The 18,658-nt window shown below is 33.6% G+C and overlaps 1 protein-coding gene across 2 annotated transcripts in view; it reads left to right on the top strand.

Moving 5' to 3' along the window:
- Positions 1 to 1,365: 1,365 nt before the first annotated feature.
- Positions 1,366 to 18,658, top strand: part of LOC147032591 (forkhead box protein P1-like) — a 175,896-nt gene continuing 158,603 nt past the window's right edge. For both annotated transcript variants that reach the window (XM_085870331.1, XM_085870330.1), the window contains exon 1: positions 1,366 to 1,514. The gene's annotated coding sequence lies outside the window, so the exon portion shown is untranslated. The remainder of the gene's footprint in view (positions 1,515 to 18,658) is intronic.

Here is an 18,658-nt window from a genome sequence, read left to right on the forward strand (position 1 = left end):
GTTCCATTGGTTGAAATTAGTTGACGTTAAAGTTCTCACGGTATCCTTCATGAGGAGTAGGCCAGCTATTGCCGGCACCCTGCCCAAATTCCAAATTCTTGCCCAAACTACTGCTGGGGAAGAAATGGTAAGCCATGCCAGTATAACCCTTGCCAAGAAACTGCTTCAACAGCACTGATGCTCTGTAACAGAGTACGGTATATCATAATCAGAACTTATCCAGAAAAGATGTTGATCTACGGGTTTTTGAACATAGATGCTGATGATCCCTTTTGACCAGGATCATCTTTCTGAAAGTTTTCTAGAATTTGCCTTTCATTTATAACATTATTGAATGTGCTGATGCCATTTAGTTACAGCAATACTTAAACTGCAATTTATTATAGAACCCATTAAGTCTAGTTTAAAATAGTTACGTAGCACTGAATCGTCCCACCTGACGGTTAAAACCAATGTCTTCTACAATACAGATCGAGCATCAGCTACAATCTTAATACTTCTGGACCTATCGGCTGCTTTTGACACAATTGATCATGATGTTCTACTTGAAAGTCTTCATTCTTATTTTAGTATGACTGTACCTGCTCTTGAATGGTTTAATTCTTATCTTACAGAATCGTGCATTCACTGTCAATATTGCTCATTATATATCTGACCCCATTCATCAGGCCGATCTTCCTTTGGTCTTTAACTTAAGTGTCACAGTGGACCCAACTTTTTCCTTCAATTCCAATGTCACTAAAATCTGCAAATCTATCACCTACCATTTTCACAACACTGCACAAATTCGCTCACGTTTGAATCGGAGGGCGATTGAGACTTTCAGTTCACACTCTCAAGTTTGGACGAGCAATTCTCTGCTGGCAGGCTTGCCTGCTTCTTCTCTTAGGTGCTTGCAACTCTTGCAGAATACAGCAAACAGGATCGTGGTTCAGGCTCAGAAACTCAATCACATCACTCCAATTCTCAATACGCTTCACTGGCTTCCAGTATGTGAACATATAGATTTTAAAGTTCTGTTCTTAACCTTTAAAGCTATCCATAAATTGGTTCCTGTTTATGTAATCGGACTTAATTACACCTTACACCTCTGCAAGGAAGTTAGGGTCGAGCACCGGAAACCTCCACTTTTAATTGTCTGCACTTTTAAAGTCTTATCTTTTCAGAGTTATTTTCCCTTAATTTACACCCATTGGTGCCTTTTTAATTCTCTTCTCATTAAAAAAACAAAAAATTTCTTCCTTGTAAAGCACTGATTTTATTAATTATAATGCAAAGTATTATAGAAGAAATTGATTGATTAATTGATTGATTAATTGGTTGGTTGTGACCGTGCTTCATTATTCAGACCCTTTTTTTTGTCTCTCTTCATTGATAACTGCAGGTCGCAGGACAGCACCTTGCTTTTCAACAGCAGCTACTGCAACAACAGCAGCTGCTTGCTCTGCAGCGCCAAGGCCTGCTTGGCCTCGCATCCGCACAGCCGAGCCTGTCAATCCAGGCGATACAGCAAGGTACAATTCCCATGCTTGATTTTTCTTTAACGATATTGAATCGTGTCAGCATGCAATCCTCCCCCTGCGCCAAAGTTACTTGTGTATATCCTTAACTAGGACAGTTTTTAGGCAGGGGTCTTTCAGTCAGAATCGTTAATGCATAGCATGGTCTCTCTGGAGGTGTGGTAGCAGCATGAAGAGTAGATAGGTTTAAATTGGAATTAGATAGGTCTGTAGATGCATTGGAGACAGAGAGGTACTGGAATGTTGACACGACTTGTAGGTAGCTTATGTGTGGATTGGTGATGGTTTCTGAGGGTTGTGCAGTGCAGGCATGATGGGCCAAATGGCCTCTTTCTGTGCCAAGTGAGAAGTAAATCATGACGGTTTGATATAGGAAGTGAGTAGGGTGAATATACTGGTTCTGGCTCACTTTTCCCCATGTAAATGAATGGGGGATTTTCAGCGATTCATATTTTTTTTCCCTAAAAATAAACCCCCTTTTTATCCCAAGGTATATTTATTTGTCTCCCCTTTTAACCTGGGGACACTTTTTTTTCAAATAATCCATGCAATAAGATAAAGATTTGTTCAAGTACTAAAGTGGTAATGTGATTTGTTAAAGGTGATTCGAAAGAAATATCTGAAACGTCTAAGCCTCGGGACACTCTTTATCAAATAACCGATGCATATTGTTTAGCTCACTCATTGAACCTATAAAGATTTGTTCATTCTCAAATTCCTTCAATAGTTTAATTTTCTTTGCACAATAATCCCCATCTAAAATATTGAAAAACAAAACATTTGAATCTTTATATTTTTTAAGATACCCCTTTTGTGCCATTACGAAATGATAAACTTCTCTTAATGATCTCATCTGGCCACCGCCTGAGCCACATATCATTTTGAGATTATAGTAAATTGTTTTTTAATTGTTCAATTGATAACCATCAAAGTTTTCAGTCCATTCAAGGATATTCATTTTTTTCTTTACATCCTCTAACTTACTACTTTTTAAATTGATTCGCTTATTTGTTTCATTTACCTTTGTTTTAGTTATTTTTTCAATAAGACTTATTTGATATCACTGAACAACAAATTTCAAAAAATTTTTTTTACTGGAGATGTGTAAAGTGATTAAGACTAATTTGGGTACGCTGATTTCAAAAATCATAACCGTTTTGCTGTATCACGTCAGGATTTTCAGGAACAGAAATATTCCCATTGCCTAGAAGTCAGGATTTCAATGAAATTTACATATGTCTTTAACATGTCTATTTCGTGCAATTGTTGTTAACTTGTGTTATATTTCTTTCTTTCAGATAAAGATGAGTAGGCGTTCCTGTACCAATCATCCTGACAACTTCTGTTATGTCTGTGGTCGGTATACCAAAAAAGATCAACAGCAAAGTATATCTACAGCAGTGAAAATGAAGGCCGCCTACTTTCACTACTTCGGGTGTAAGGTGGGGGACCAAGAAGAGAGCTGGGCACCACACGTCTGCTGCACAAGCTGTCACACAACCTTGACTCAGTGGTTGGTGGGCAAGCGCGCGAGAATGTCATTTGCGGTGCCCATGATATGGTGTGAGCCGCAGAATCATCATGATGATTGTTATTTCTGCTGCACAAGCATCGCCGGCTTCAACAAGAAGAATAAAGGTCACATCAAGTACGCTGACTGCGTCTCTGCTCGTAAACCTGTGCCTCATGATGACGAGAACCCCGTTCCAACACCTCCAGCTGATCAGAACATAGCTGTAAGCAGTGGTGAAGAGGATGGTGATGATGAACCTTTTGAACCCGACACTCAAGAATCACACCTTCTGAACCAGGGAGACTTAAATGATCTTGTAAGAGATCTCTCGCTGTCAAAGGCGAAGGCAGAGCTGCTTGGATCAAGGCTGCAGCAGTGGAATCTACTTGAACCTAACACCAAGATATCCTTGTTCAGAGCACGTCACAGAGACATGGCTGAGTTCTTTGAGATAGAAGACACGATGACATTCTGCAGTGACATCAACGGTCTGTTGAAAGAACTTGGGTGTGATCACGATCCTGCAGACTGGCGCCTCTTCATCGACTCTGGGAAGAACAGCTTGAAGGCTGTTTTGCTCCACAATGGCAACGAGAAACCATCAGTCCCACTGGCTCACGCGTTCGGCATGACAGAGACCTATGAGACTATGCGGCAGCTGCTTGATTCCATCAAGTACAATGACTTCAACTGGCACATCTGCGGAGACTTGAAAGTGGTGGCGCTGTTGTTAGGGCTGCAGTCAGGCTACACGAAATACATGTGCTTCCTTTGTCTCTGGGATAGCAGCGACGACAAGAATCACTGGACGAAGAAAGATTGGGAAGAGCGAAAAGAGCATGTACCTGGTCGACACAACGTGAAGCATGTCGCCCTTGTCGACCCAGCCAAGGTTTTCCTTCCACCACTCCACATAAAGCTCGGCTTGATGAAAAGTTTTGTACGGGCAATGGATCTGAATGGGCGTGGGTTTTTATACCTCAAGGAAAAGTTTGGCAACACCTTGTCGGAGGCCAAGATCAAGGCTGGTGTGTTTGTTGGACCGCAAATCCGACAGATTATGAAGGACGAAACTTTTCCGACAACTCTAAACCCCAAAGAGCTGGCAGCGTGGAGGAGCTTCAAAGCTGTGACGGACAACTTCTTGGGGAACGAGCGCGCGGACAACTATGAAGAAATAGTGCAGCAGCTGCTGGAGTCCTTCAGGAAACTTGGCTCCAGGATGTCCCTGAAAATCCATTTCCTACACCAGCACCTGAACTTCTTTTCCCTGACAACTTGGGAGCAGTCTCGGACGAGCACGGCGAGCGATTCCACCAAGAGATTTCACTCATGGAGACGCATTACCAAGGGCGGCACAACCCGAACATGATGGGCGATTTCTGCTGGTTCCTGCATCGTGAAACTGACACAGAGCAGCACAAACGCAAAGCCAAATGCCTAAAGCATTTTTAATTACATTCTAGTGGAGTTTTTCTGTAATTTCTATAATTTTGAAGCATTCATGATGAAATAAATGAATAAATGAATTTTTGTAAATTTCATTGAAATCCTGACTTCTAGGCAATGGGAATATTTCTGTTACTGAAAATCCTGACGTGATACAGCAAAACGGTTATGATTTTTGAAATCAGCGTACCCAAATTAGTCTAAATCACTTTACACATCTCCAGTAAAAAATTTTTGTTGTTCAGTGTATTTTTCACATTCATTATGTTTTCCATTTATATACCAAGACTGAGATTTTCTCCACTCTTTAGTTTGATTAATACTTGGTTTGACCATTTATATATTGCAAAAAAACGCGGCGGTAGTCCTTAAAAAACCCTAACCCATCTTCCCATCGTTAAAACACAATCTATTCTATTCACTCTATCATACAATATCCATATGGAACACAATCTATTCCATTATCTAAAATAAATCTCTTATCATCAAAGGCTCCTAATGCCTTTTTATTTACTTCTTCACTATATATGTTATGTTTATAACTTCTTATTGTATTCATTTTCCTATATTCTTCTTTCTTATTCATCAAACAATTGTAATAATTTCTAAACGTTATTGATTTCTTTATTACATATTTCTTTATTCCCTTTAACCTTTTATCAATCTGATCACCATACTTATAAGCATATGCCTTTGCTCTCAATCCAATAAACTCACTCATTACTTTTCCACCCAACTCATCCTTAAACTTACCAATAACCTTTTCATTCTTTTTGGAAAATAACTCACTCTTCTTGCTGAAATTACTTGTATCATATACTCCAATATTTTTCTTCATATCTTTGTAAACATCATCAGTTTTTATATCTAGGATAAAACTATCAGTGTCCATATAAAAATGACCGTTTTTACAGCCATTTTTCCCTGCTGTGCAGGGGTTGGGCTTTTTCTTGAGGCAATGTTTTATGGCCGGATGCCCTTCCTGACGCCAACCCTGGTCGCCTCTTACGACACACAGGGATATGGTACACCTATTCTAACCGGGGCATACACCGGGACCAGTACACTGGTACTCATTTCGCCGACCTCGGAAGGATGATAGGCTGAGTCAACCCCCTGGTGTTAATTCAGCAGCCAACGGGGCTTGAACTCAGGACCCTGGGATCCCAAGCCGCCACCCTAACCACTAAGCCAACACCAGGCTTAGTGTCCATATACAACAATGAAACATTTTCACCATACTCTTTCTTTAAGTCATTATACAAATAATCATACATCAATATCTTTGATAAATCAAGAACTGCTGTTCCAATATAAATTGGTTTATCCATTACAATACTTTCCTTTTTCATATGAATTGCAGAAAAGTTCTCTGAAAAAACCTCTTCTCTCTCAAAACTTGGTTTATTTATCAATCTCGAAGCTTCTTTCCAAGATGTTGCGAATCTAATGTTTTGCCTGTTTCTAACATTTTCCATAGTCTTTCCAAATACAGCATTATTCATTAATTTATAAAAGTCCCCTTCAAATTTTACTTTTGTATTTGCTCTCATATCTGTATTGAATTGAATATACTTTTTCACCCAAGGACTTTGTTTAAATTTTAAAACTCTATGAATTTTAGCAACTCTCAATCCTTCTCTCAAAAACTGTTTTAAGCTTCTCTGATGCAAAACATATCCCTCTTTATCATAGAATGTTGTTAATAACTTTTCTGTTGATTTGCCTTTAATATTAAAACTTTTATGATAATCACTGAACCATTCTTTCTTTGGGGTTTCTTTCTCACATGCAAAAGGAAGATCTTTATGCTTATTATGAAGATCACTCGGGTACCTCAAATCAACTTCAAAATAATAACCTTCTTCTTCGTCATTCAATTCCTCTTGAGAAGAAATAACAATATTCATCAAAGCCTTTTCATAATCCTTTTCTTCCACCCACTCTAATTTACCATAAGGCAGAGATTGAGACATTGCCCATCCATACAAATTATTAGCATCAAAATACATCAAATAATTACTATCTTTTTCACTATTATAATTTGGAAGATATTTATTATTTGCTTTAGCATATCTTTTTGAACATACTTGTGATATTCCACCTCTCTTAGACTTCTCAATCATCAAAAGCATATCAACATCACTGATTAAATCTATATCTTGTTTTGTCATTTTCAACATTGCACTCCAAGCAAAACCAGGAGCTGTGAAATAGTGGGCAGGATCTAATCCATAACAATTTTTATTATGACAGAGTGATCTAATAGCTTCAAACACATCAGCTAACAATAAAACATCTGTTTTTAGATATAAATCATGATATTCTCCAAGGTTCTTTATCTTAAATATTTTCCATATTTCTTGTGCGTGTTTATATTCCTTATCACTTATCTCTTCTTCATAAAGGTTATTATAGAAACTTTCTTTTGAAGGAAGTTGTGTTTCTTTAAATCTCATAAATGAATCCATATAATCATAAGGATAAATTCCCTTACTTGTAAGAATTTTCTCTTTACTTTGAATTTCATTCCTTGTTTGAATTTCCTCTCTCGTAAGAATTCCTTCTTTAATCAGAATTTCATCTTTAATCTGAATTTCCTCTTTAGTTAGAATTTCATTCATTGTTCGAATTTTCTTTGTAATTAGAATTTCATCTTCAGTTAGAATTTCTTCATTAATTTCCTCATTAATTCGAATTTCCTCTTTACTTTGAATTCTCTCTTTAATCTGAATTTCCTCTTTAGTGAGAATTTCCTCTTTTGGAAAGAATGAATTAAGATTTGGAAAAGAGTCCGTGGAGCTTAGATTTGATGCGAGGTAGGTTAGTGGTGTTCCCATAAACTTGTAAGAATCTAGAAACCTAATACGAGTTAAAGGTTTTGTGAATATCATTTTTGTAAATGAAATATACTTTTGACTTGTGTTTGTTATGGCAGAAATATTCCCTGGTGTTTTTGAAAGTTCATTTATAAATAGATGTGTATCATAGTTGGCGCTGTTGTGAAGAAAGACTGGAATAAAAGAAGGTAATTTATAATTAAGATTACAACAGGAATGAGCGGGACCTCTATATTTACCAGTAAGATGACAATGATCCCTAACTTTAGACTCCTTAATTTCCCCCTCACAAATATGACAGATATTGTTCTTTCTAAATTCTAATTTTTCTTCTTTGGTTAATTTCATCCGTTCATTTGTTTCTTTCATTAATTTAGTGAGTCTTATACAATCCTTTTCTAATCGTTTTACAAACTCTTGTGAAGCTTTTTTCCACTATAATGTTCAAGTTTGTTATACTTTTCTCCAACAGATGATTTGATATAATAACAGAAACCACAAGGAATATGTTTTTGATGTTTATTTGTATATGATTCTTTTGGATTAGGAGAAGCAGTATTTATCTTTTTAAGGATACACTCAAAATCAGCGTATATCACAAATGGGTGCATGATAGATTTATTATAATCTTCAAAAGAAATCTTTTCACCAGGTTTAGGCATTGTAATTACAGCTGATTTATGATTACTACAATATTTTGAATGTTGTTCTAATCGTTCTTTTGTATGAAATGAATTAAGACATCGCTTACAAGGATATATTTTGTTTGCTGTTCTGAATACCTGAGAAGAGATTAATCTTGATAAATTATTGATGTATGTGTAATGTGAATTATTTCCAACACTAAAATATAAAAGATCAATGTGTGTTTCTTCATTTTTATAGTTGTTTGAAATTTTTAATATTTGAACTTTGTTTGTATCTGTTAATCCATATACACTGATAGAAAGATTATTCTTTTTCTCAAATTTAGGAATATCTGTTAGTGGCATTGGGAATTTAAAATCTTTAATGTCCAAGGTATTCTCATATTTCATATATTGTTTTACTTTTTCTGAATTACATTTTGGTGGATGAAAGTGAGCAAGAACAGACCAGAGAAAACATTTATTATCATTGTTCTTAATATTAACAACTGCCTTCTTTAGTTTTATTTCTTTTGGTAATTCAATATAAGAAGAAGCTTTAAGAGGGTTTGATTTTAGAATGTGTATATCTAAAAAGATGATTTTTTTAATATTGAATCCACTTCCTACCACTGTATTATCAACATCCTCCTCTTGTTTTGATAGTTCTTCATAAACCCCACTATTTAAAAAATCTTGAAATGATGTTATAAAATGAAGATCTGTTCTCATATAAGGAGTTTATTCTTCATCTTGTCTTTTCATATTTATTTTCACTCCCATATAAAACTTTAAAGTTTTCATTTCTTTTAATGTCTTTTTAATAACTTTTTCAACATCAGGTTTCACTATTTCAATTGATTCAGCTATTGATGATGGACCAGGTTCTCCAAATTGAAAAATCCTTATTTTTATATGCCCTTTAAATGCCCCATCAGTGTTTTCAATATAATAGTCTCCCTTTACTTTAAACTCATTTTTCTTGTGTTTTTGTGATTGAAGATGTTTATTATAACTTCTCTTCAAAACATCCTTTGAACAGATATCACAATGTTTTCTTTCCAACTCAAGAGGAGATATTTTATGAAATAGATTAAATGTTTGTTGTTGGTTCAGAGGTGTTTTCTATTATGTTTATATTTGTGATTACAAACATCGCAGTATGTTGTATTCACCATATTTATATAATAAATCTTTGCTTAAACTAAAATTTTCTTGATGAAAATTTCGTTTATTTTACAGGTGAATCTGTGCTTAAAACCATTTTATCCTCCAACTTTTTCACTTAATAAATACAATGTTTCAAGACACAAAAGACAAGTTTCAATCAATCTCTTCATTTGTTAAAGATACTGAGAAATATGTCAAGGATGTAAAATTGAACAAAGATAAATATAACAACTATTGGATGAAAACAATTATGGTAAATAATATGAGTTCTTCAATTTCCTTCAGTGGAAGGGCTTTTAGTATACCTGGTAGAACATCAATTAAAGTATCTCTAACAAAAGTTTCTCCTCTCCTTCTGGTAATATATTCAAAACTAGAAAAAGCAATGAAACAAGAAAAAGTATCAAAAAACAAAAACCTTATGGATGAAGCTTTAAAAAGAAAAGATAAGACCATCTGTAATATGCAAGGAGAAATTTGTATTTTTTTCAACAACCCTAAAGATGTAAATCCTGATGAAATAAAGGATGTAAATATATCAGGTGAAATGACATTTCGTTCAATAGTGGTTAATGATCATTTTAAAATCACCTTTAATATAAAAAAATGTTGTCGTTGAATCTGGTAATGAAAAAAAGTATATCGATATCGATGGTAATATTATTAAATATGAGTCAATATACAACTGAAAGTATAGATGAATTTCAGTTTAAGTAAAGTTTTACTTTATAAATATGCTCGACTTTCCTGATTCTCCATATGACAAATTTGAGAATTGCCCTGCGTGTGAAAGACGGGGATTAAACACAGAGTCAAAAGCCTATAAACAATGTATATTCTGTGATTATCTTCTAATTAATGATAATAAAAAATATAAAAAGGAAAATATTCTTTTAGATTTACACCAAAAATGAATTACTTTACAAGATTGATTAGAGAAATGAATGTAAAGTATGAGGGTGATAACACACCTTTCCTTACAAGGGAAGAAACTGAACGTATTAGAGAAATGTTCAAAGGATTGTTGTTATATATTATTCATGGATGTGATTTTCAGGGAAACATCAACACAAGATATTGTATAAATAAAATAATGGATTATCTTGAAATTAAACCTGAACTTAGGATAAAATATAGAGTTTCTAAAAAAGCCAATAATAATTTAAATAACCTGTTTTCCAAACATATAAATGAATGATTTTTTACCCATTTGGGAAAATAAGATAAAATTTAACAACCATAAAAATCTCCCAAATTCATTAAGATGTCTCATAGTTGGTTCAAGTGGATGTGGAAAAACCTGCTTACTTTTAAAGATGCTCCTCACTCCCAACTTTTTAGATTATGATAATTTAATAATTTTCACAAAGTCGAGTTTTCAACCAGAGTATCAACTACTCTCACAAGGTTTTAATGCTGGTCTTCAAAAAGAAGATATAATCGGTTTATTTAAACGTCAAAAAAACCTAAATGATTATAACATTGAAGATATAATTCAACTATTTTGTGATACACAGAGATGTAAAAAGAAATCAAATCCGATAACTTGTATTCTAAGTGATAATACGGATGATATACCGTCTCCCCAAGATTTGGATAAATCAAAAAAGAACCTCGTTATCTTTGATGATTGTGTTAATGAGAGAAACCAAACGGTAATGGACAACTACTACACAAGAGGGAGACATTCTTCTTGTAATTGTATTTATCTTAGACAATCGTACTTTCAACTTCCTCGTCGTTCCATCAGAAACAATGCTAATACTTTTATTTTATTCAAGTTAAATTCAATAGATATCAATAATTTTTGGAGAGATAATTGTTCCACATTATGTAGTAAAAAGAAATTTGAGGATTACATGAAGCACACGACTGAAAAATATAAATATATTGTTGTGAAACAAGATGAGATATTAAGGGATATATTTTTTGTTTTATAAACAATTACATATATAAATGACAACTATTATTGTAAATGTTGTGGGTAAATCTGCTTCTGGAAAAAACTTTCATAAATCAAGGTTCTTGTGCAGTACAAATGAGAATATTGTAAATTTACTTAAAAAACACCCCGTGATACGCATTGTATCAACAACAACTAGAGCAATAAGACCTGGAGAAGTAAAAGGTGAAGATTATCACTATATTTCAGTGGAGGAACATATGCGATTGAGGAATGAAGGTCAAATATTTGAGGAGGTTTCTCTTGGTACAACAAAATATTCACATTGTAAGAGTGAGTTAAGGAAACTAAAATCTGGTGGTCTTGAGATATTAGAAACTAATCCAGAAGGAACGAGACAAATTATTAAACATCTGAGCAGAGTGAAGATTTTATCATTCGGTTTTGATGTTGATGAAGAAACTCAACGCAAACGTATGAAAAGCAGAGATGCAAGTATTAGTGAAGAAGAAATTACAACTCGCATTAATGTTAATAAAGAATTTAATGAAATATTTAAAGAGAAAGATTTATTTGAACACATCTACTTGAATGATGAAGAAAAGGAAAATTTCCCTGTTGATCTTTACAATTCATTAAATGATATTTTCCAATAAATAAATGGATGCAAAATAAAGAGCAAGAAGATTTAAGGAACATCAAGAGTTGGTTTCAAAAGTTGTAAAACAACAGGAAGACATAAAGAAGAAACGCAGACAGAAACTAACGGGCGAAGAAGCATTTGAAAGAAAACAAGAGAAATTTTTTAAACCACTTTTAAAAACTTCCCAAGAAAAAATGAAAGATATTTCCACAGTTCCCACAGTAGAATATACTCCTAAAAAACTTCAAATGTTAAAAGATTTTGATCAAATGACGGAGGAAGAATTAGAGCATTTAGGAAAATTAGAATATGATGATGAAGGTTTATTTCAACAACTGGAAGAGAGTAATCGACCCCCTGATTATATTGTGAATGCTCTTCAAAACAATGAATATTCAGCGGATTCAAAAACCAAAGCAGGACTCATTCCAACAGAACAACCAGCAATATTTCATCTTGTTCAAGAAAAGGTATTGATATTTAATGATGATTTAAGGTTCTTGGGTTCTGCTCAACCCCCTGTTAAACTAACTCTGAGATTAATGTTTCTTCTCACAAAAGATGGAAGACAAGGTTCAACTGTGAGGGATGAATCAAAGTATTTTGGTAAACCATTGGTTATGAAAAATAATGATAATAGAGTATATGTTGATCTGCTGAACACTCTAAATTATAGGGTTAGTGTTTCTAGTAAAAGTAGGAAAAATGAGAAGGAGAAACACATTATTCAGGCTTTAAGTATCCTTGGTTCAGGTATTAGTTTTCTTCCAAATGACCCATCGCAATTAGTTAATAGACTGTTATTGTTGTTAGGTAGTAAGAAGGCTGGAAATAACAATTGTTTTAATGAAGCATCAGCCATTTTAGACCAGTTGATGAACATGAAAATAATTAATAAATCTCAATATAAAGACATTTTATCTCATATTAAATAAGATGAGAAGCACAATCCTGAGTTTTAATTTCACAACAAGCGACCACACATCTTCATTCCCATACCCACTACAACTTGACCCAACAAAAGAATATGAGGCATCTTTATTATCCATGGAAACTTATAATACCTTATTTAATATAACTGATAAAAATGACAAGTTTAGTTATAATCCCGGAAGTGGGTACAAAACGATAACAGTCTCACCCGGAGCATATGAGATTTCTCAAATATCTTCCGAAATTGCTCGTCTTATGAAAGAACAGGGTGATGAACCAAAAAATATTGTTATAGACATTCAAAAACATACTTCAAAATCAACGATTAAAGTTAAAAATAACTACAAGGTTGATTTCACAATTGATAATTCATTTAGAGAGTTATTGGGTTTCTCCTCAAAAAAGATTGAAACTAATGGGACGTTTTACAGTGATAATGTCATTCAAATATCCTCAGGAATAAATTTGGTGTTAATTCACTGTGATTTGATTGATGGTGCTTATAATGATGGAAAAAAAACAAATGCAATATTTTCATTCAGCGCATACTCAACCCCAATTGGTTATAAATTCAATATGGAACCCAAAAATTTGGTTTATCTCCCTGTGTCAGGAAAAACCATACAGAGAGTAAATTTTAGGATAACCGACCAAGATAATCGTATGATTTCTTTTAATGGAGAAGTTATATCCATCAGAATTCACCTACATGAAGTTTTCCAATAAATAAATACGATGGTTATTGTGAGGAAGCACGAGTTGGGAAAATATAAAATAATTACAGGGAATGGGATGTTCCTTTCCCCATACTACAAGGGTGAAGGTATGTATCTTGGTAGAGGATACTATAAACCTAAGAGACAAAGGGGTGTTGGACATCAATTTAGAGGAGATGGGATAATTGATACTCTAATGGGTATTGGTTCAACTATTCTTAAACATAAAGATCTAATTGGTTCAACTGCTTCTGCTGTGGGAAATGTAGCAGGTGTTGTAAAGAGCATAAAAGATGCCCAGAAGGAATCTCATAAATTACAAGCAATAAAAGAAAATAAGAAAGGCAAAAGTCCCCCCAAGAACAACAGAAAATAATTCGAATACTTGGATCAGGGTTTCAAAAGTTTTAACATCTTTTTTCCTAAATAAATACAAGTATGGAAGCAATTGATAGTATCTATGATTTGGATGATACTATTATTATCTCAAACTCCACTAAAAAAGAAGATTACTTCAAGGTAAATGCAATAACTGGAACAGACTGGAATACAAATGGTACAAAAATTTTGAAATAAATAATCAACAAACCTATTTGAATCTATCCGAAAGTTTCTTGTTGTGTAAATTTAAATTCACTAAGGCTGCGACTAACACAAACGCTACACTTGTAAATTATTTCTTCTGGAAAATGTTTGATAGTGTACGTTTGTATATTGGAACACAAGAAGTTGAAGCGGTTGATTGTCTCTGCTGTATCTGAAATGATGAAATTTACACTCTATACATTCAGTGATAGAATGGGAAAGGGGTCTGTTGAAGGTTTTATTCCTGATATGTCAACGGGAACAAACACAGACCCTGGATATACTCAAAGGAAAGGAGCGTATAATGATGATACAAAAGCAGAAAATAGTTTTACTGTGGCAGTTCCTCTTAAAGGTATATTTGGATTTTGTGATCATGATAAAGTTCTGTATGGTCTTAAAATTAGATTTCAACTACAAAGGAATGATAATGAAAATAGATTGCTTTTTGGTGTGGCTAATGCTTTTGCTGCTCTGAATAAATTTCTAATTGATGAAATTAGTTGGTATATTAGTGAATATACTCCTAATCTTAAAACAGAAGAGATGTTGAATAGAAGACTTAACTCAAAGAAACCACTCAGTGTATCATACCTCAAAAGAAGATGTCAACACGTTAAACTCAACCAAACTACTTACACGTGGAATTTGGGTGTTCTGGAAGGAAAGCCACGATATCTGTGGATCATTTTTAAAAAGCCAGATGGTGATACTGCGACTGATAAGAATAATGCATTGAGTGATAATGCTAAGGTGAAACAACTTCACGTTTCTCTCGATGGAACATTTTATCCACGAGATAGATTGGAAATTAATTGGGAAAAAAATGATTTTGCTGAAGCATACAAGTCTTACCAAAAGGTGTGTGAAAGTAATGGAAATAAAGAACCTATTTTGGATATGACAGCATTTAAACGTTTGTATACAATCTATGCGTTTGACCTGAGCGCTCAAAAGGAAACTATAAAGTCTAATCGAGTGGATACTTCCCTATACATTGAAAGAGGAGAGAGTGAAGAAGTTGATACATATTGTTTGCTTTTGGAAGAAACAGAATTACAGATTAATACAGATAATGGTGTGATGATTAGTCTCACATAATTTTTTGTTAAATAAATGAGTGGCAAAGTACCAACTGGGGTATATGTTAATCAAATCAATCTTCATAAACTATCATCTTGTGTTCAAAATCAAAAGCCTTGTACGATTAACGTTAATACAATTCAGAGAAAAGGAGCAGTAAGAATTGATGTTTTGCTCACAAGAGAACAGGTTAAAATCTTGAATGACACTGGCTCACTTAAAATTAAAATGATAAAACCAATGTTGAAAAAATATTCAATAAGAGAGACGAGTGGAGGATTTCTGCCATTTCTAATTCCTTTATTTGCTGGTTTAAGTGCGGTTGGAGCATTGACGGGTGGTATTTCAACAGCGGTGAAAACTGCCAATGAAAGGAAGGCTCAACTCCAGGCTCAAAAAGAATTGGAAAGACATAACAAAGAGTTGGAGAAACAAATTAGTGGAAGTGGTGTAATTGTAGATTTTGCTGAAAAACTTGAAGGTCTGCCTGATAAAGCGAGATTGTTAGTTGGAGATATGCTTTCTTCTATAGCACAAGCAGGTGTAAAATTAATGAAAAGAGGTAATGGATTATATCTTTCTAATAAATAAGTGAGCATTGATGAGTGGTTTAAAGAATTTGGAAAGAATACAACATCAAATTTACAACTTGTCAAATATTGTAAGAAATTAAAAATTCATCATGTGGTTATTTGTATGAGAGATGAATTAACAAATGTGCCGAAACATACAAAGAATATTATTATGAACTTAGAAGATAATAATGGGAACGGTTCTCATTGGGTTTGTATTTTTAATAGTCAAGACAAATATTATTTTGATAGTTTTGGTCCTCCACCACCTGTTGAAGTCATAAAATTCTTACAGAATGGTGTTTATCAAACATTTCAAGTCCAAGAATTAAATTCCAAGTGTTGTGGTCAATTATGTCTATATGTGTTATTTCAACTCAACAAAAATAAAAAATTTTGTGATATTATTTTTAATCTAATATAAATGACTTATGTTGGTAAAGATGGTTCTATCTTTGGTGTATCCCAAGAACTGGATATTGATTTATCAAATTATTACACAAAGGCACAGGCTGAACGACATAAATATAATATAACCAAAAATATTAACATGAAAAATGCTTATAAATTAAAAAATTATCCAAGCCCGACTGACGCGAATGACTTGGTGAGATTAAGCGATTTATCACAATATATATCCTTAAATAAAACGGCCGTGTATTCCAAAGATACAGAAGTGTTGATATTATCTCCAGGTCATACAGAATTCACAGTTCGAATTAAAATAATTTTTTTATAAAGAAGGGCGTATCGTTTGTATGAGAATACAACAATGGGGGTATGATATGAATGATTTAGGGTATAATTCGTCATTTAAAATTAACCTCGAAGACCTGGAACAATTAAATCAGTCTCGTAAGGAAGAATATTATCCACTTGGTATCGAGAATGAGTTTTGTGGGGCCACGATTTGTAAACAACAAATAAAAGAATTTAATAAGGGTAAATATAATAATGGTTTTGCCCTTGTTTATATCATGAAAACAGAAAAAAACAGGATTATATATAATAAGTAAGGAAATACAAAATGATTTAACTATGGGAAGATGGGGACGTGTTTCGTGCCATAATATTATTCTAACATATATTTCTAATACATAAATGACAGCAAGAAGGCTTCAAGAAAATTATCATTTCTGTGTCCAAGCATACCTTCAAGAAAAGGGTATTCGGTATTTTAATAAATATGTTCCACAACATAAGAATGAGGTATTTTCAATAAAAGATTGGCATTATGCTGATGTTGATAAACCGACAACTTTAGATTTAATTAGAATGTTAAATAATGAAAAAATTATAAAGTTAAGAAAAGGTAAGGCTCTTTTAGAAATTCAAAAGAAATTTTATTGGTTTCCTGTTGTAAAAAAACGTACTTTCGATACAGCTATAACAAGAAATCCTGCTGAATATATGTATGATATTCTATGGGGTGTAAGCGATTCAAGGATAATAAGGGATGAGGAAGGAGTTGAAGAAGAGAGGGAAGAGGAGGAAAAGGAGAAGAGAGAGAAGGAGGAGAGGGAGAAGAAAGAGAAGGAGGAGAGGGAGAAAAAAGAGGAGGAAAAAGAGAAGAGAGAGAAGGAGAGGGAGAAGAGAGAGAAGGAGAGGGAGGAGAGAGAGAAGGAGAGGGAGGAAAGAGCGAGACAAAATAAATATCAAAATATGGAAACCAGTGAGATTAAAAAAGATTGGTGGTATTACAGAAAATAACTCAACCCACCGAGGAGGAAAACAAAGAATTGACAAGTCTATTTGCAATACTTTCGACAAGAATATTGACATCGACAAGATATTCATTTTAATTCAAGTTTTTCATTTTTTTTTTTTTTCTTAAATAAATGGAGGAGAGAGTGAAGGCATTTCTAAGGATTCTTTATGTTTTAAAAATTAAGATTCAAATGTGCATGTTGGAAACTAAAAAGGTTTTTGCACTCTGCAGGAATTTTTCACATAAATAAATGAGTTATTGTCTCAAATGTAAAAAGAAAACTAATACTAAAAATATTTCATATATTAAAAGTAAAAATAACAGGGTTATACAAAAAGGTATATGTTCGGTGTGTGGTTCAAAAAAAAAAATCAATTTATCTCCAAACACAAACGAGGAGGAGATATACAAAAGTTTTTATCAGGAAGTAAATTTACAACTACTGGAATACCAGGGGAATTACATCTTCCAGGGTATTCTTTCTGTGGTCCAGGCACAAACTTGGATAAAAGATTAGATGAGGCAGACAATCCTAAATCATGGAGTAAACCCATCAATAGAGTTGATGAAGTGTGCATGAGACACGATATTGATTATGGGAATACCACAACGTTGGAAGTAAAGCATGAAGCTGATAGAGAAATGTTGTATAATTTGTCTCTGATACAAAATCCAACCTTGAGAGAAAAAGTTGATCGGTTCATTGTGAAGAAGATGATCAGTGCTAAATTGAAACTTGGACTTGGAAATTCAAAAAACTTATAGGTTCTAATGATGCCATTAAGACTGAAGAGCAATTAGCTGATGAATTGCATAAACCAATATTCACAAAGTTTCAGAGAAGGAAAGTTTATTCCAAGGAAGTAGATTATATCTGGTCTGCTGATTTGATTGAACTCAATAATGATAAGGGGTACAAGTAAGCTTTAACCGTTATTGATTTGAGAGTAGATACGCATGGGTTGTACCATTAAAAAACAAAACAGGTAATACTCTTATGTTAGCCTTTCAACAGATATTTAATAAAAGTAAGAGAAAACCTAAAAAATTGTGGACTGATGAGGGTAGAGAGTTTTACAACAAGACATTTATGAATTTTCTAAAAAATAACAGTATTACATTATACAGTACCTTTAATGAAGGGAAGGCAGTTGTTGTTGAACGTTTTAATCGTACCTTAAAAGAGAGACTATATAAAAAATTCACACAACTCGGTTCACAACAATGGTCATCTTTTATTCAGGATATTGTGGATAAGTATAATGACACGATTCACACGTCAACAAATATGAAACCATCAGAAACATTTACAAAATTAAAATATGAAAAAGAGATTAATGTCAGAAAACCTAAGTTCAAAGTTGGTGATATCGTAAGAATATATAGGTGGAAATCTC

The sequence above is a fragment of the Eptatretus burgeri genome, chromosome 2 (genome assembly GCF_056783735.1).
Source record: "Eptatretus burgeri isolate ZD-2024b chromosome 2, Ebu_testis_v1, whole genome shotgun sequence".
Lineage (NCBI taxonomy): Eukaryota > Metazoa > Chordata > Myxini > Myxiniformes > Myxinidae > Eptatretus > Eptatretus burgeri.